At 46.7% G+C, this 17,591-nt stretch overlaps 3 non-coding genes across 3 annotated transcripts; all 3 read left to right on the top strand.

The window, feature by feature from the left end:
* The first annotated feature begins 8,904 nt into the window (after positions 1–8,904).
* Positions 8,905–8,976, top strand: trnag-ucc. Its single transcript has one exon. It is a non-coding gene; the product is annotated as a tRNA-Gly (tRNA).
* Positions 8,977–10,302: 1,326 nt separating this feature from the next.
* trnag-ucc lies at positions 10,303–10,374 on the top strand. The gene has a single exon. It is a non-coding gene; the product is annotated as a tRNA-Gly (tRNA).
* A 6,915-nt stretch (positions 10,375–17,289) lies between these two features.
* trnag-ucc lies at positions 17,290–17,361 on the top strand. The gene has a single exon. It is a non-coding gene; the product is annotated as a tRNA-Gly (tRNA).
* Positions 17,362–17,591: the final 230 nt, after the last annotated feature.

Below are 17,591 nucleotides of genomic sequence, written 5' to 3'. Positions count from 1 at the left end.
GCGTGCGTGTGTGTGTTAAGTGCCCACCCCTTTGTTGATATGAGATGATTCAAGTAAATGGGTAGGTATCATTATGTCTGTCTGTGTGCGTGCATGCGTATGTCTCTCTTCTCTGAGGCAGTGGGTCACAGCTGACACTGTAAACTCATTCACCACCCATACATCACATTCCTGCCCCCCTACCGTGAGTTATGAATGAGGTCCTGAGGGGGACCACCCCCCCCGAATATACATCCCACTAGCAGGCAGGCCCCAGTGATTAATCATACTTTGGTTCCTCTCCCCAGCTGGATCTTTTTCCCCTCTCTGTTGACATGGCTTCCACTGGCACCACTTCCCACCTAGACTCCCAACTGAGCCCCTAGACAGCCTGCTAATGTCAGCCGGGCCAGACAGGAATGCTCCTCTTTTTTTCCTTAACCTCTTTTTTTTCCTTTCTTCGACAAGTCATTAACAGTGAGGCGACGCCCTCCTCGTGTGTGAGAATGTTTCTCGTTGTGTCGTGGCACGGCCCAGGTTGAGCAAGATTTGGGATTTGAGGGGTTGGAGGACTCGGAGTCCTGAGGGCTGATCTAAAGGTATGATGCAGAGCAGAAGTGAAGTGTGGCTGTTGTTGATGACATGTTGAGTATTATTAAGACACCATCTGTTTTTAATGCTCTCCTCACCTCTGTAACTCTTTATCGGTAAATTAAAACGTCTTCTCAGTCAACTTTCCTGGTAAATTTAAAATGTATTCTCAGTCAACTTTCCTGGTGAATTAAAATGTCTTCTCAGTCAACTTTCCTGGTGAATTAAAATGTATTCTCAGTCAACTTTCCTGGTAAATTAAGGGTTAAATAAATCAAATGGAGCGATAAAGAGCATGTGTGGTTGCACACGTGTTTTTAGAGGTGTTCTCGGTTTTGAGACTGATTTTGAGTGTTTGACTGCTAAGTTGATCTTATCATTTAATCTAAATCAAATATTGTTAGAGAGGGCAGGGACATAATTCAAACCTTCGAGGTATAGAGAGAAAGAGGTAGAGAGAGAGAGAGGTAGAGGTAGTGAGAGAGAGAGAGGTAGAGAGAGGTAGAGAGAGAGAGAGGTAGAGGTAGTGAGAGAGAGAGAGGTAGAGAGAGGTAGCGAGAGAGAGAGGTAGAGGTAGTGAGAGAGAGAGAGAGAGATAGAGGTAGCGAGAGAGAGAGGTAGAGAGAGGTAGAGAGAGAGAGAGGTAGAGAGAGGTAGCGAGAGAGAGAGGTAGAGGTAGTGAGAGAGAGAGAGAGAGAGAGAGGTAGCGAGAGAGAGAGGTAGAGAGAGGTAGAGAGAGAGAGAGAGAGAGAGAGAGAGGTAGTGAGAGAGAGAGAGAGAGAGAGAGGTAGAGAGAGAGAGAGAGGTAGAGGTAGTGAGAGAGAGAGAGGTAGAGAGAGGTAGCGAGAGAGAGAGGTAGAGGTAGTGAGAGAGAGAGAGGTAGAGAGAGGTAGCGAGAGAGAGAGGTAGAGGTAGTGAGAGAGAGAGAGAGAGATAGAGGTAGCGAGAGAGAGAGGTAGAGAGAGGTAGAGAGAGAGAGAGAGATATAGAGGTAGTGAGAGAGAGAGAGAGAGAGAGAGGTAGAGAGAGAGAGAGGTAGAGAGAGAGGTAGAGAGAGGTAGAGAGAGAGAGAGATATAGAGGTAGCGAGAGAGAGAGAAAGAGGTAGAGAGAGAGAGAGGTAGAGAGAGGTAGAGAGAGAGAGAGATATAGAGGTAGCGAGAGAGAGAGAGAGAGAGAGAGAGAGAGAGAGGAGGGTAGAGAGAGAGAGAGGTAGAGAGAGGTAGAGCGAGAGAGAGGTAGAGAGAGATAGAGAGAGAGAGAGGGAGAGGTAGAGAGAGGGAGAGCACATATTTTTCCCTAATATATTTTATTTAACCCACCAAAGTCCATGAAATACCAGTGGGTCAACATATTGCACAGCTCAGCGCAAATTCATTCTCACTCTTTAACCACAGAAGAGTGTTATATGGGCCAATATTTTTACATCACCCATTGACCATCATTATACATGAAATAATGAGAGTAAATAGATTGGAATCTGTGGAGAGTTACTTTCAGAACCGTAGCATTGAAACCAGTGGGGTGCAAGCAGGCCCCTAAGCAGTTCTCTGTTGGCTGAGTAGCGGTAGTTGTTACGCTAGCAACTTGTGGCTAAGCTGGCTCCACAGCCTAGGGGAATGTCTGGGTACAGCGGCAAAACCGTTTATTTACAGACACTTCCAGAGTTGAGGTCTGGCACCCATAGCCAAAGTGCCACCCTCTAAGTGTGTGCGTGTTTGTGTGTGTGTGTTTGTGTGTATGTGTGTGTGTGTGTGTGCTAGTGTGACGGCTGTGTGTGTGATGGCGACGGCTGTGTGTGTGTGACGGCTGTGCGTGAACAGGGAAGCATGGAGCCGAACTCTTTGATCAGCCTTCACACACACACACATATCTTGTCTGATATTCTGCATGCCCAAACTGAGACATTTCTACATTATAAATTAACCTAAATTCAATCTGTAGAGTTCCTATTACAGTCTTTTTTAAATAGTGAGCAAGCTCCCTGATCTCTTCTTCACTGTAAGGTCATATCTTACAGCCATTGCTCTGAGTGTCGTGTCTCCAGGACAGGCTGGTGGTTCTGCTAGAGACCATTGCTCTGAGTGTCGTGTCTCCAGGACAGGCTGGTGGTTCTGCTAGAGACCATTGCTCTGAGTGTCGTGTCTCCAGGACAGGCTGGTGGTTCTGCTAGAGACCATTGCTCTGAGTGTCGTGTCTCCAGGACAGGCTGGTGGTTCTGCTAGAGACCATTGCTCTGAGTGTCGTGTCTCCAGGACAGGCTGGTGGTTCTGCTAGAGACCATTGCTCTGAGTGTCGTGTCTCCAGGACAGGCTGGTGGTTCTGCTAGAGACCATTGCTCTGAGTGTCGTGTATTCTAGGACGGGCTGGTGGTTCTGCTAGAGACCATTGCTCTGAGTGTCGTGTCTCCAGGACAGGCTGGTGGTTCTGCTAGAGACCATTGCTCTGAGTGTCGTGTCTCCAGGACAGGCTGGTGGTTCTGCTAGAGACCATTGCTCTGAGTGTCGTGTCTCCAGGACAGGCTGGTGGTTCTGCTAGAGACCATTGCTCTGAGTGTCGTATCTCCAGGACAGGCTGGTGGTTCTGCTAGAGACCATTGCTCTGAGTGTCGTATCTCCAGGACAGGCTGGTGGTTCTGCTAGAGACCATTGCTCTGAGTGTTGTGTATTCTAGGACGGGCTGGTGGTTCTGCTAGAGACCATTGCTCTGAGTGTCGTGTATTCTAGGACGGGCTGGTGGTTCTGCTAGAGACCATTGCTCTGAGTGTCGTGTATTCTAGGACAGGCTGGTGGTTCTGCTAGATGTGTGGCCAGCAGGTAGAGTAGTACAAACTGTGTCCACAGGATCTAGCCCCTCCCTGAGCTCTCCATCCTCCTGGAGCGCCACTTCCATCACCTCACTGCCAGCCTGCAGACCAAGGCTACATCCCAAATGGAACCCTATTCCATCACCTCACTGCCAGCCTGCAGACCAAGGCTGCATCCCAAATGGAACCCTATTCCATCACCTCACTGCCAGCCTGCAGACCAAGGCTGCATCCCAAATGGAACCCTATTCCATCACCTCACTGCCAGCCTGCAGACCAAGGCTACATCCCAAATGGAACCCTATTCCATCACCTCACTGCCAGCCTGCAGACCAAGGCTGCATCCCAAATGGGACCCTATTCCATCACCTCACTGCCAGCCTGCAGACCAAGGCTGCATCCCAAATGGGACCCTATTCCATCACCTCACTGCCAGCCTGCAGACCAAGGCTACATCCCAAATGGAACCCTATTCCATCACCTCACTGCCAGCCTGCAGACCAAGGCTACATCCCAAATGGAACCCTATTCCATCACCTCACTGCCAGCCTGCAGACCAAGGCTACATCCCAAATGGAACCCTATTCCATCACCTCACTGCCAGCCTGCAGACCAAGGCTACATCCCAAATGGAACCCTATTCCATCACCTCACTGCCAGCCTGCAGACCAAGGCTGCATCCCAAATGGAACCCTATTCCATGCTTCTGACCAAAACCTTTTTTTCTGTGAGGTGATGGACCAATCCAGTATTGAGGTGATGGACCCATCCAGTATTGAGGTGATGGACCAATCCAGTATTGAGGTGATGGACCAATCCAGTATTGAGGTGAATTACCAATCCAGTATTGAGGTGAATTACCAATCCAGTATTGAGTTTTCCAAGTAGCCCATTTGATCATAAAGACACAGCCGCACAAGGTAGAGTAGATTGACAGTCTGAGTTGAGGAGGCTGATAGCCAGCTATCTGTTCCCCTGCTTCCTCAGTCTGAGTTGAGGAGGCTGATAGCCAGCTATCTGTTCCCTTGCTTCCTCAGTCTGAGTTGAGGAGGCTGATAGCCAGCTATCTGTTCCCTTGCTTCCTCAGTCTGAGTTGAGGAGGCTGATAGCCAGCTATCTGTTCCCCTGCTTCCTCAGTCTGAGTTGAGGAGGCTGATAGCCAGCTATCTGTTCCCCTGCTTCCTCAGTCTGAGTTGAGGAGGCTGATAGCCAGCTATCTGTTCCCCTGCTTCCTCTGTCTGAGTTGAGGAGGCTGATAGCCGGCTATCTGTTCCCCTGCTTCCTCAGTCTGAGTTGAGGAGGCTGATAGCTTCCCCATGTGAATGTTGGGTAGGAATGTTGTGAGTCTCTGCCTCTAGGTGGTGTTGGTAACTGAGCGATGGTGGTATAGCGGTGAACCATCGCAGGTTCATTTATATGATATCACAGATTGCTGCAAGTTAAATATAAAACTGTAGAACACTTTATAGAATGTTGTGCTTAAACCTGAGTAGTAACACTGTAATTACACATTACATTGTTTTAACCTTTTATTAAAAATACTAAGGCCTACATTAAATCAGATCAAGCATTAACCGGCATTAGCCGACACCTGCATAGCTGATGTTTTGGCAGGTGGAACTGCGTTGGAGCTGTCAAATCGGTGAGCAGCTGCTCTTGTGATCATTGTCATGAAGCCACATCCATCCCACTTGCGTTAGAAGTTCAGAATGAGAAGTGTAGGCTATACAGAAATAATTGAAAATAATTAAACGACTTAATGAGGATTTCTATCAGCCTAATCGAGGAGTAGATTACATCTCACATTCCAGTGTTCCAACTTGTAAACAAGGCCGCATTAGATTTCTCTTAATGCGACAATGTGCAGCCAATGGCAACGTCCGCTTTAGGTATGATGCCAGGAGCTGCTTGCGGATTTGACAGCTCTAATGCAGTCCCACCTCCGGCACCACCAAAACAACCGCTATGCGGATGTCGGCTAAAGCAGATCTGATTGAATCAAGCCCAAATTAACAACAGTGTTGTTACTGTAGTAATTACAGTGTTACTGCAGTTATAGGAGCGACTCCATTTAAAGCGTTATACTGAAGTTCTGTGCTAACAGTGCCCCCAGCTGGTTGAGCACTAAAACTGCATGATCACGTATTCTCTAAGTCTTCTATACTGAACAAAAATATCAACGATTTTACTGAGTTACAGTTCATATAAGGAAATCAGTTAACTGAAATAAATTCATTAGGCCATAATCTATGGATTTCAAATGACTGGGCAGAGGCACAGCCATCGGTGGGCCTGGGGAGCCAGGCCAAGCCAATCAGAAAAGGGCTTCATTACAGACAGAAATACTCCTCAGTTTCATCAGCTGTCCGGGTGGTTTGCCTCAGACGATCCTGCAGGAGGAGGTCCTGGGCTGGCGTGGTTTCACGTGGTCTGCGGTTGTGAGGCCAATTGGACAAGTGGCTTATGGTAGAGAAATTAACATAAATTATCTGACAACAGCTCTAGTGGACAATTGCACGCTCCCTCAAAACTTGAGACATCTGTGGCATTGTGTTGTGTGAAAAAACTGCACATTTTAAAGTGGCCTTTTTTTGTCCCCAGCACAAGGTGCACCTGTGTAATGATCATGCTGTTTAATCAGCTTCTTGATATGACACACCTGTCAGGTGGATGGATTATCTTGGCAAAGGAGAAATACTCACTAACAGGGATGTAATCAAATTTGTGCTAAACATTTTAGAGACATTTTTGAACATTTCTGGGATCTTTTATTTCAGCTCATGAAACATGGGACCAACACTACATGTTGCGTTTATATTTTTATTCAGTGTACATATTTCTACATGAACGTTCCACAACGTTGTGCCTTGCTGGACGCAGCCCTGGCCTCAGCTCACATTGGCTGGGTAGCAGCAACATTCTTTACAGCAATCAAGTTGTTTCAGATTAGCGGTCAGAAGAAGGCTTAAGAAGGCTGTAAAGCCGAAACGTCTGTGTACGCTATCCCTGATGCAGTGAATTTTTTTTTTAAATCTAATAATGAAGTAAGCTTTATGCGACACCTTTCGTGAACCCATTCGACCTCTTTGTTTGTTTGAATTCGCGGGTTTTACGCACCAGCCAAGCTTCTGGGAGAGTGCCATGGTTCTCTTTTGATCAGAGAGTGAAGGAGACAAGGGAAGAAGATTATTTAACTTCACTGTTCTCCTGCTCTACCCTTACAGTTATTTTTCATTGAATATACACTGCTCAAAAAAATAAAGGGAACACTAAAATAACACATCCTAGATCTGAATGAATGAAATAATCTTATTAAATACTTTTTTCTTTACATTGTTGAATGTGCTGACAACAAAATCACACAAAAATTATCAATGGAAATCAAATTTATCAACCCATGGAGGTCTGGATTTGGAGTCACCCTCAAAATTAAAGTGGAAAACCACACTACAGGCTGATCCAACTTTGATGTCCTTAAAACAAGTCAAAATGAGGCTCAGTAGTGTGTGTGGCCTCCACGTGCCTGTATGACCTCCCTACAACGCCTGGGCATGCTCCTGATGAGGTGGCGGATGGTCTCCTGAGGGATCTCCTCCCAGACCTGGACTAAAGCATCCGCCAACTCCTGGACAGTCTGTGGTGCAACGTGGCGTTGGTGGATGGAGCGAGACATGATGTCCCAGATGTGCTCAATTGGATTCAGGTCTGGGGAACGGGCGGTTCATAGCATCAATGCCTTCCTCTTGCAGGAACTGCTGACATACTCCAGCCACATGAGGTCTAGCATTGTCTTGCATTAGGAGGAACCCAGGGCCAACCGCACCAGCATATGGTCTCACAAGGGGTCTGAGGATCTCATCTCGGTACCTAATGGCAGTCAGGCTACCTCTGGCGAGCACATGGAGGCCCCCCAAAGAAATGCCACCCCACACCATGACTGACCCACCGCCAAACCGGTCATGCTGGAGGATTGCAGGCAGCAGAACGTTCTCCACGGCGTCTCCAGACTCTGTCACGTCTGTCACATGTGCTCAGTGTGAACCTGCTTTCATCTGTGAAGAGCACAGGGCGCCAGTGGCGAATTTGCCAATCTTGGTGTTCTCTGGCAAATGCCAAACGTCCTGCACGGTGTTGGACTGTAAGCACAACCCCCCACCTGTGGACGTCGGGCCCTCATACCACCCTCATGGAGTCTGTTTCTGACCGTTTGAGCAGACACATGCACATTTGTGGCCTGCTGGAGGTCATTTTGCAGGGCTCTGGCAGTGCTCCTCCTGCTCCTCCTTGCACAAAGGCGGAGGTAGCAGTCCTGCTGCTGGGTTGTTGCCCTCCTACGGCCTCCTCCACGTCTCCTGATGTACTGGCCTGTCTCCTGGTAGCGCCTCCATGCTCTGGACACTACGCTGACAGACACAGCAAACCTTCTTGCCACAGCTCGCATTGATGTGCCATCCTGGATGAGCTGCACTACCTGAGCCACTTGTGTGGGTTGTAGACTCCGTCTCATGCTACCACTAGAGTGAAAGCACCGCCAGCATTCAAAAGTGACCAAAACATCAGCCAGGAAGCATAGGAACTGAGAAGTGGTCTGTGGTCACCACCTGCAAAACCAGTCCTTTATTGGGGGTGTCTTGCTAATTGCCTATAATTTCCACCTGTTGTCTATTCCATTTGCACAACAGCATGTGAAATGTATTGTCAATCAGTGTTGCTTCCTAAGTGGACAGTTTGATTTCACAGAAGTGTGATTGACTTGGAGTTACATTGTGTTGTTTAAGTGTTCCCTTTATTTTTTTTAGCAGTGTAGTTTCATATGTGTATAATCTATAATATTAAATATATGCCATTTACAGACACTTTTATCCAAAGCGACTTACAGCCATGAGTGCACAGATTTGACATATGGGTGGTCCCAGGAATCAAACTATTCTGATGTTGCAAGCACCAAGCACTACCAACTGAGCTACAGGCAGGACCACATTTGTGTGTTTTGTTCCTCCATCTCAGTGGAGTGTTTAATTCCTCCATCTCAGTGTGGAGGGTTCTCCTCCTCCATCTCAGTGGGGAGGGTTCTCCTCCTACATCTCAGTGTGGAGGGTTCTCCTCCTCCATCTCAGTGTGGAGGGTTCTCCTCCTACATCTCAGTGTGGAGGGTTCTCCTCCTCCATCTCAGTGTGGAGGGTTCTCCTCCTCCATCTCAGTGTGGAGGGTTCTGCTCCTTCATCTCAGTGTGGAGGGTTCTGCTCCTCCATCTCAGTGTGGAGGGTTCTCCTCCTCCATCTCAGTGTGGAGGATTCTCCTCCTCCATCTCAGTGTGGAGGGTTCTGCTCCTCCATCTCAGTGTGGAGGGTTCTGCTCCTCCATCTCAGTGTGGAGGGTTCTGCTCCTCCATCTCAGTGTGGAGTGGACTCAATATATAAGCAAGTATCACCATGAAAGTCCACTATCCAAGGAAGAGTGAGAGAGCGACTCTTGACATACTTACCAGAAACCTACAATTCCCCTGTTGAATTCCTTTACTTCCACTGAGCGTTGGTGGTATAGTGGTGAGCATAGCTGCCTTCCAGGCAGTTGACCCGGGTTTGATTCCCGGCCAACGCAGGTCCTTTTAATTTACACAGTTTGGTGATGGAGAATTTACATATTAAAATTCAAAACCCAGCAAAATGGTTTGCATACCAACAGCACTGTTGAATAGGGTGTTGTTAAAACCCATAGGAGTTGATTGGGAATTGAAACTATTCAGGATACATCTCCATGATGAGAATGACATTCGTGGCAGGACTGAGTTTGGGAAACCCTGATCTACACTAATATACAAGACATAAGACCTCGTCTCTCTCTCTCTCTCTCTCTCTCCCTCCTTTTCTCTCTCTCTCTCTCTCTCTCTCTCTCTCTCTCTCTCTCTCTCTCTCTCTCTCTCTCTCTCTCTCTCTCTCTCTCTCTCTCTCTCTCGCTCTCTCATATGCACACATCACACACACAACACAAATAAACGGTACATTTGAGTACACAAACTCAACACACAGGATTGTCATGGCACACTGCAGTGATTTGGAAACCAATTCTTAAGCCTCAATTTGCATATTATTTATGTACTATAAAAAAAAAAAGCCTTCGGACTGCAATGGCCAAGAAGCTAAATCAGGTCAACTGTTCACTAGGCAGCTATACTCACCACTATACCACCATCACATAGCTGAAAGAGGTGGGATCCAGCAGTGGAGACATTAACATAAATTCTCTGACAACAGCTCTGGTGGACAATTGCACGCTCCCTCAAAACTTGAGACATCTGTGGCATTGTGCTGTGTGACAACACTGCACATTTTAAAGTGGCCTTTTTTTGTCTCAAGCACAAGGTGCACCTGTGTAATGATCATGCTGTTTAATCAGCTTCTTCAGTGGAGAGTTTTGTTCCTCCATCTCAGTGTGGAGGGTTCTGGTCCTCCATCTCAGTGTGGAGGGTTCTGCTCCTCCATCTCAGTGTGGAGGATTCTGCTCCTCCATCTCAGTGTGGAGGGTTCTGCTCCTCCATCTCAGTGTGGAGGGTTCTGCTCCTCCATCTCAGTGTGGAGGGTTCTGCTCCTCCATCTCAGTGTGGAGGGTTCTCCTCCTCCATCTCAGTGTGGAGGGTTCTGCTCCTCCATCTCAGTGTGGAGGGTTCTCCTCCTCCATCTCAGTGTGGAGGGTTCTCCTCCTCCATCTCAGTGTGGAGGGTTCTGCTCCTCCATCTCAGTGTGGAGGGTTCTGCTCCTCCATCTCAGTGTGGAGGGTTCTCCTCCTCCATCTCAGTGTGGAGTGGACTCAATATATAAGCAAGTATCACCATGAAAGTCCACTATCCAAGGAAGAGTGAGAGAGCGACTCTTGACATACTTACCAGAAACTTACAATTCCCCTGTTGAATTCCTTTACTTCCACTGAGCGTTGGTGGTATAGTGGTGAGCATAGCTGCCTTCCAAGCAGTTGACCCGGGTTCGATTCCCAGCCAACGCAGGTCCTTTTAATTTACACTGTTTGGTGATGGAGAATTTACATATTAAAATTCAAAACTCAGCTAAATGGTTTGCATACCAACAGCACTGTTGAATAGGGTGTTGTTAAAACCCATAGGAGTTGATTGGGAATTGAAACTATTCAGGATACATCTCCATGATGAGAATGACATTCGTGGCAGGCTGAGTTTGGGAAACCCTGATCTACACTAATATACAAGACATAAGACCTCGTCTCTCTCTCTCTCTCTCCCTCCTTTTCTCTCTCTCAATTTTTCAATTTCAATTTAAGGGCTTTATTGGCATGGGAAACGTGTGTTAACATTGCCAAAGCAAGTGAAGTAGATAGTAAACAAAAGTGAAATAAACAATAAATATTAACAGTAAACATTACACTCAGAAGATTTAAAAGAATATAGACATTTCAAGTGTTGTAACAATGTGCAAATAGTCTCTCTCTCTCTCTCTCTCTCTCTCTCTCTCTCATATGCACACATCACACACACAACACAAATTAACGGTAACTTTGAGTACACAAACTCAACACACAGGATTGTCATGGCACACTGCAGTGATTTGGAAACCAATTCTTAAGCCTCAGTTTGCATATTATTTATGTACTATTAAAAAAAAAGCCTTCAGACTGCAATGGCCAAGAAGCGAAATCAGGTCAACTGTTCACTAGGCAGCTATACTCACCACTATACCACCATCACATAGCTGAAAGAGGTGGGATCCAGCAGTGGAGACAATAACATAAATTCTCTGACAACAGCTCTGGTGGACAATTGCATGCTCCCTCAAAACTTGAGACATCTGTGGCATTGTGCTGTGTGACAACACTGCACATTTTAAAGTGCCCTTTTTTTGTCCCCAGCACAAGGTGCACCTGTGTAATGATCATGCTTTTTAATCAGCTTCTTCAGTGGAGTGTTTAATTCCTCCATCTCAGTGTGGAGGGTTCTGCTCCTCCATCTCAGTGGAGTGTTTAATTCCTCCATTTCAGTGTGGAGGGTTCTCCTCCTCCATCTCAGTGTGGAGGGTTCTGCTCCTCCATCTCAGTGTGGAGGGTTCTGCTCCTCCATCTCAGTGTGGAGGGTTCTGCTCCTTCATCTCAGTGTGGAGGGTTCTGCTCCTCCATCTCAGTGTGGAGGGTTCTGCTCCTCCATCTCAGTGTGGAGGATTCTGCTCCTCCATCTCAGTGTGGAGGATTCTGCTCCTCCATCTCAGTGTGGAGGGTTCTGCTCCTCCATCTCAGTGTGGAGGGTTCTGCTCCTCCATCTCAGTGTGGAGGGTTCTCCTCCTCCATCTCAGTGTGGAGTGGACTCAATATATAAGCAAGTATCACCATGAAAGTCCACTATCCAAGGAAGAGTGAGAGAGCGACTCTTGAAATACTTACCAGAAACCTACAATTCCCCTGTTGAATTCCACTGAGCGTTGGTGGTATAGTGGTGAGCATAGCTGCCTTCCAAGCAGTTGACCCCGGTCGACGCAGGTCCTTTTAAATTACACTGTTTGGTGGTGGAGAATTTACATATTAAAATTCAAAACCCAGCAAAATGGTTTGCATACCAACAGCACTGTTGAATAGGGTGTTGTTAAAACCCATAGGAGTTGATTGGGAATTGAAACTATTCAGGATACATCTCCATGATGAGAATGACATTCGTGGCAGGACCGAGTTTGGGAAACCCTGATCTACACTAATATACAAGACATAAGACCTCATCTCTCTCTCTCTCTCTCTCTCTCTCATATGCACACATCACACACACAACACAAATAAACGGTAACTTTGAGTACACAAACTCAACACACAGGATTGTCGTGGCACACTGCAGTGATTTGGAAACCAATTCTTAAGCCTCAGTTTGCATATTATTTATGTACTATTTTTTTTAAAGCCTTCAGACTGCAATGGCCAAGAAGCGAAATCAGGTCAACTGCTCACTAGGCAGCTATGCTCACCACTATACCACCATCACATAGCTGAAAGAGGAGGGATCCAGCAGTGGAGCTGAAGGTATGTGTCAAGTCTTTCCAGGGCGGAGGGAGGCTTTAGGTAGGAGCCAGTCTCACATCCACCACAGGGGACTGCCTTTCTGCTTTGTCCCTCGCAGACCGAACAGGACTGGATTGGTGAAAGCAATGTGGTCTCCATATAGACTTTTGAAGATCAAGATAGGTACATTTCCACATTTCATACACTTGTGCTGTACTTTCAGACCAGTGAAATCCTCAGCAACATAGCAGAACGTTGTGATTGTGAACATACCCCGACTCTGAGGAGAGTGGGCTGGCCCAGGCCGAAGCTGCTCCCAATATAATTACAGGTTTCCATTTTGTTACATCCTCTATACCTGCTCTACACACGCATGCTTTGCTCAAACAAAGATGATGACTGACAATCTAACGTTTCTTGTCTTTTCTTTTTTGAAATTCTAGGTGACAGTTGGGTCTTATGTTTTTCATGTATGCTGACCTCCCCTTGATTCAGAAACCTGACAACAAACACACTTTCTAAATAAAACTCTAAATAAACTACTTCCTCTTCTGTCACTACCACTAGTGCAGATAAGTGGTCGGCATTCATCCTCAGATAAACAGACAACGAACACACAAGAAAGAACAGAACGACATTTGCATTTCCTCTTTTGAAGGAGAGCCCTATAGCCTGAGTAAAATGAGTGCTTTTACTTTGCTAGGAGTTACTTGCCTCCCCGTGGCAGCCCTGCGGTCCTATACTGACTCTATTATAGGGTTATAAACAAAGTTGCCTAAATTAGAGCTGCTCGGCATCCAGTTGTCAGGGCCAATCCCAGATGTAGGCTTTGAGAGGGACCATGTTGCAGTGTAATTTAGCTGTGGGGCCGCTTCCACATTACCTCCCTCTTCTCTCTCTTTCTCTCTTAGCTCAACCCCCCCCCCAACAGCCCAGACCAAAGCACATTCAGAGTTACAGATAGCCATGAGTCATAGGCAGGGCCGGTTTAATGCAAGGGCTTACCGGGGCTGAAGCCCCTGGGCCCAGGCCCGTGAGGGGCACAAGAGGAAGCAAAGAAAGTACATATTTAGTTATTTTTTTTACAAAGAAATTGTAATAAAGGAAATATATACTGTATATATTTATATGTAGTGTATATTTTATGTTTTTTTACTGCAACCGCCAACCACAGGAGGACTCAGGAGCCCGCTCTCAAAGAGTATAGACAGCTTGAGCACCAAATATACAGCCATAGACATATAATCCATAGAAGGGTTTTGTAACCTCTTACCCTGGCAATTTGACGGTCAAACTCATGGGTACACTAGCAATGGATGGCAGTCCTGACTTGAGATGATGAAGACTTGACAGCTGATAACAGAGAGAGAGAGAGAGAGAGAAAGACAGAGAGACAGAGAGAGAGAGAGAGAGAGAGAGAGAGAGAGAGAGAGAGAGAGAGAGAGAGAGAGAGAGAGAGAGAGAGAGAGAGACAGAGAGAGAGAGAGAGAGAGAGAGAGAGAGAGAGAGAGAGAGAGACAGAGAGAGAGAGAGAGAGAGAGAGAGAGAGAGAGAGAGAGAGAGAGAGAGAGAGAGAGAGAGAGGGCGAGAGAGGGCGAGAGAGAGAGAGAGAGAGAGAGAGAGAGAGAGAGAGAGAGAGAGGGCGAGAGAGAGAGAGAGAAAGAGAGAGAGAGAGAGAAAAAAGAGAGAGAGAGGTAAAGAGAGAGAGAGAGAGAGAGAGAGAGAGAGAGAGAGAGAGAGAGAGAGAGAGAGAGAGAGAGAGAGAGAGAGAGAGAGAGAGAGAGAGAGAGAGAGAGAGAGAGAGAGAGAGAGAGAGAGAGAGAGAAAGAGAAAGAGAGAGTGAGAGATATGTGAGTTAGGGGCTCAGATAGGACTAGAATGTACAGCCAAGATGAAGACTCTGCCTTTGTCCACATTTTCATCTCTGTTCGTCATGACCAAGGCCCACTGATTATACTGTAGTTATTCTCTGGAAAACATTGTTTAAAGGACCATGTAATTACCATTATGGTATAGTCCTATTATTAGAACCACAGAGTAGGATAAATCCAAAGCTAATATGCACCAATATGCTAGCTGAGATGTAAATTGAGGAGGCGTTAGCCAGACAGAAGGATGGACGGACAGACAGAGGGACAGACGGACGGAGGAACAGACAGACGGCGGGACTGACTGACAGACAAACAGAGGGTCAGACAGACGGAACGACAGCTTGACGGAGGGACCAACAGACAGAAAGACAGATGGACAGACAAACAGACAGACAGATAAACAGAGAGATAAACCAACAGATAAACAGACAGACAGGGAAGTGTGGAGCTCTGTCTCGTCAGACAGCCCCAGAGCTCACGGCCTTCGCCTCAGATCCCTCTTCCCTCTTCCTGCTCAGAGAGCGAGCCAGACGGCAACAGGAAATTGGGGGGCGTTTGGGCAACGGTCTCGCCTTTGACCCCTGAGCTGCCGTGCACCCTGCCTTTGAAGTCAAGAGGGAGAATCACAAGCAATTACTGGTGATATAAAGCACATTCTCTGGAAGGCCCAGCCCATGCTGTGAACAGGACAGGAGGACTTTTACTGGTCTGGGGGATGGGAGAGGAGGAGGTTTGTTTGACATCCTCCCATAATGCCCTGTAAGTCCATCCTTTTGGGAATACAGCCTTTTAGAGTATAGACTGGTTGGAACTAATGCAATACAACCATTGGATGGTTCCAGGCTTTGTCTATACTTTTAGCTCCAACAGACATTGTTGCTGAATTGGAAATAACATTTTACATGGCAATGTTGAACTGTTCCTGGCCCTTTTGTAGGACTTTGGAATTAACATTCTGTCTGACTCTGCATCAAAGAGCGCAGGGTGGCTGGTGCTAAGCACAAAACATACATGTTATCTCTCTTTCCCTCTATCCTACTACATATTTATTCTCTCTCTTTCTCCCTCATTCCTAAAGGCATATGTACAGCAGCTCATGAAGCCGGACTCGGTAGCCGTCACATTCGCTCTGTATACGAAGTTAGGAAGAACACGGCTCATTCGTACTTCCTTATCTCTGACATCACCACGGGCTCACGACAGAGCTTTCTAAATCCTGAGCACGTCTGCTTCATAAAGAGGGTGGATGGACCCTGCTCGCCCTCACACCATGGCCTTAAAAGGAAGCTGAAGAAGGCTCACCCACCACCCCCTCACCCCCTCGGCACTTGACTCTATGGGAGCGAGAGGAGGAGGGGAGCAGGGGGTTATGTCCTTGAGCCACTGAGGGTCTTAAAGGATCCGCCCCAGTCAGTCTCAGTCAGTCTCAGTGGCAAATGTCTCAGCCTCCTCTGGGATTGTCACCTCCATTTTACATCTCTCTACTTTGCGCCTCAACGCCCGCCTCCCCATCTGTTGCAGACCCTGTGAGAACAAAATAGTTAGGAAGCTAGCCTGCAACTGTTGCCGTCTGTCACAGTCTAGCTGCGGTGGTAGGAGGAAATGTACAGAGAGTCCTGGGTGTTAAGGTGCCATGGCTGTTATTAAAGTTATTTTATGATTTCCGTTGTTGTAAATCCATATAGGCCTATCAACTTCTTGGTTCTTTCTAACTTCCTGTGTTTGTGTGGTGCACTGCTGCCTAGCTTAGCTATTACTGGTTTTGCCAACAAAACGTAATGGAGTAAGTGATATATGACTGACATCGTTCTGCAACGGAATTCATGTATGAAACAAGAGGCTGTGAGATATGGAATGAAGAGGTCATTTTAATGTATTTCCAGTTCATGGCTGTTTTTGAAAAGACAGAAGCCTTGGAAATACAAGATAGCTAGTTGTTTACACTAGCACAGCACAGATGCTAGTTCAGACAGCTCAGCCTAGTTGACGTTTAGTCTATTCTCATAAAGTAGCTAGCTTCTGCACGGAGGTAGCTGCATTTTGATGATTGCATATTCGCGGCACTGAGGCCATGATGACGTGTGTATAAAAAATACAGAAATGTTAACATAGAGTCCAAGTTCACGCTTACAGTGCATTCGGAAAGTATTCAGACCCCTTTACTTTTTCCACATTTTGTTACGTTACAACCTTAATCTAAAATTGATGAAATATTTTTTTCCCCTCATCAATCTACACACAATACCCCATAGTGACAAAGCGAAAACAGGTCTGAATACTTTCCGAATGCACTGTATATTTCTGTATAATATGAGATTGAAGGATCTCTCTGGCTTTGATATGTGACGAACAGTAGATTAGCAGCTCTCCTTGATCACCATGTCTACTCCCCATGAGGCCACCTGGAACCTGTCAGTCGTAAGGCCAAACAGTTTCAAACCTCTTTTAACACAGCGCATTTCAGAACTCCTCAAGGCATATGAAATCAGTGAATAGTATCTTATGCTATCCTGCTTTGTGTGGAGAGTTGATATTGATGGGGAGTCCTCCCTATTTCTCTGTACTCTCTGTACCCACAGGGTTCTGCTCCTCCATCTCAGTGTGGAGGGTTCTGCTCCTCCGTCTCAGTGTGGAGGGTTCTCCTCCTCCATCTCAGTGTGGAGGGTTCTGCTCCTCCATCTCAGTGTGGAGGGTTCTCCTCCTCCATCTCAGTGTGGAGGGTTCTGCTCCTCCATCTCAGTGTGGAGGGTTCTCCTCCTCCATCTCAGTGTGGAGGGTTCTGCTCCTCCATCTCAGTGTGGAGGGTTCTGCTCCTCCATCTCAGTGTGGAGGGTTCTGCTCCTCCATCTCAGTGTGGAGGGTTCTCCTCCTCCATCTCAGTGTGGAGGGTTCTCCTCCTCCATCTCAGTGTGGAGTGGACTCAATATATAAGCAAGTATCACCATGAAAGTCAACTATCCAAGGAAGAGTGAGAGAGCGACTCTTGAAATACTTACCAGAAACCTACAAGTGCCCTGTTGAATTCCTTTACTTCCACTGAGCGTTGGTGGTATAGTGGTGAGCATAGCTGCCTTCCAAGCAGTTGACCCGGGTTCGATTCCCGGCCAACGCAGCTCCTTTTAATTTACACTGTTTGGTGATGGAGAATTTACATATTAAAATTCAAAGCCCAGCAAAATGGTTTGCATACCAACAGCACTGTTGAATAGGGTGTTGTTAAAACCCATAGGAGTTGATTGGGAATTGAAACTATTCAGGACACATCTCCATGATGAGAATGACATTCGTGGCAGGACTGAGTTTGGGAAATCCTGATCTACACTAATATATAAGACATAAGAC

The sequence above is a fragment of the Coregonus clupeaformis genome, unplaced genomic scaffold (assembly GCF_020615455.1).
Source record: "Coregonus clupeaformis isolate EN_2021a unplaced genomic scaffold, ASM2061545v1 scaf1289, whole genome shotgun sequence".
In the NCBI taxonomy this organism is placed as follows: Eukaryota; Metazoa; Chordata; class Actinopteri; order Salmoniformes; family Salmonidae; genus Coregonus; species Coregonus clupeaformis.
Note: the sequence above shows the minus strand (reverse complement) of the source record. Positions and strands in the feature narration are given on the sequence as shown.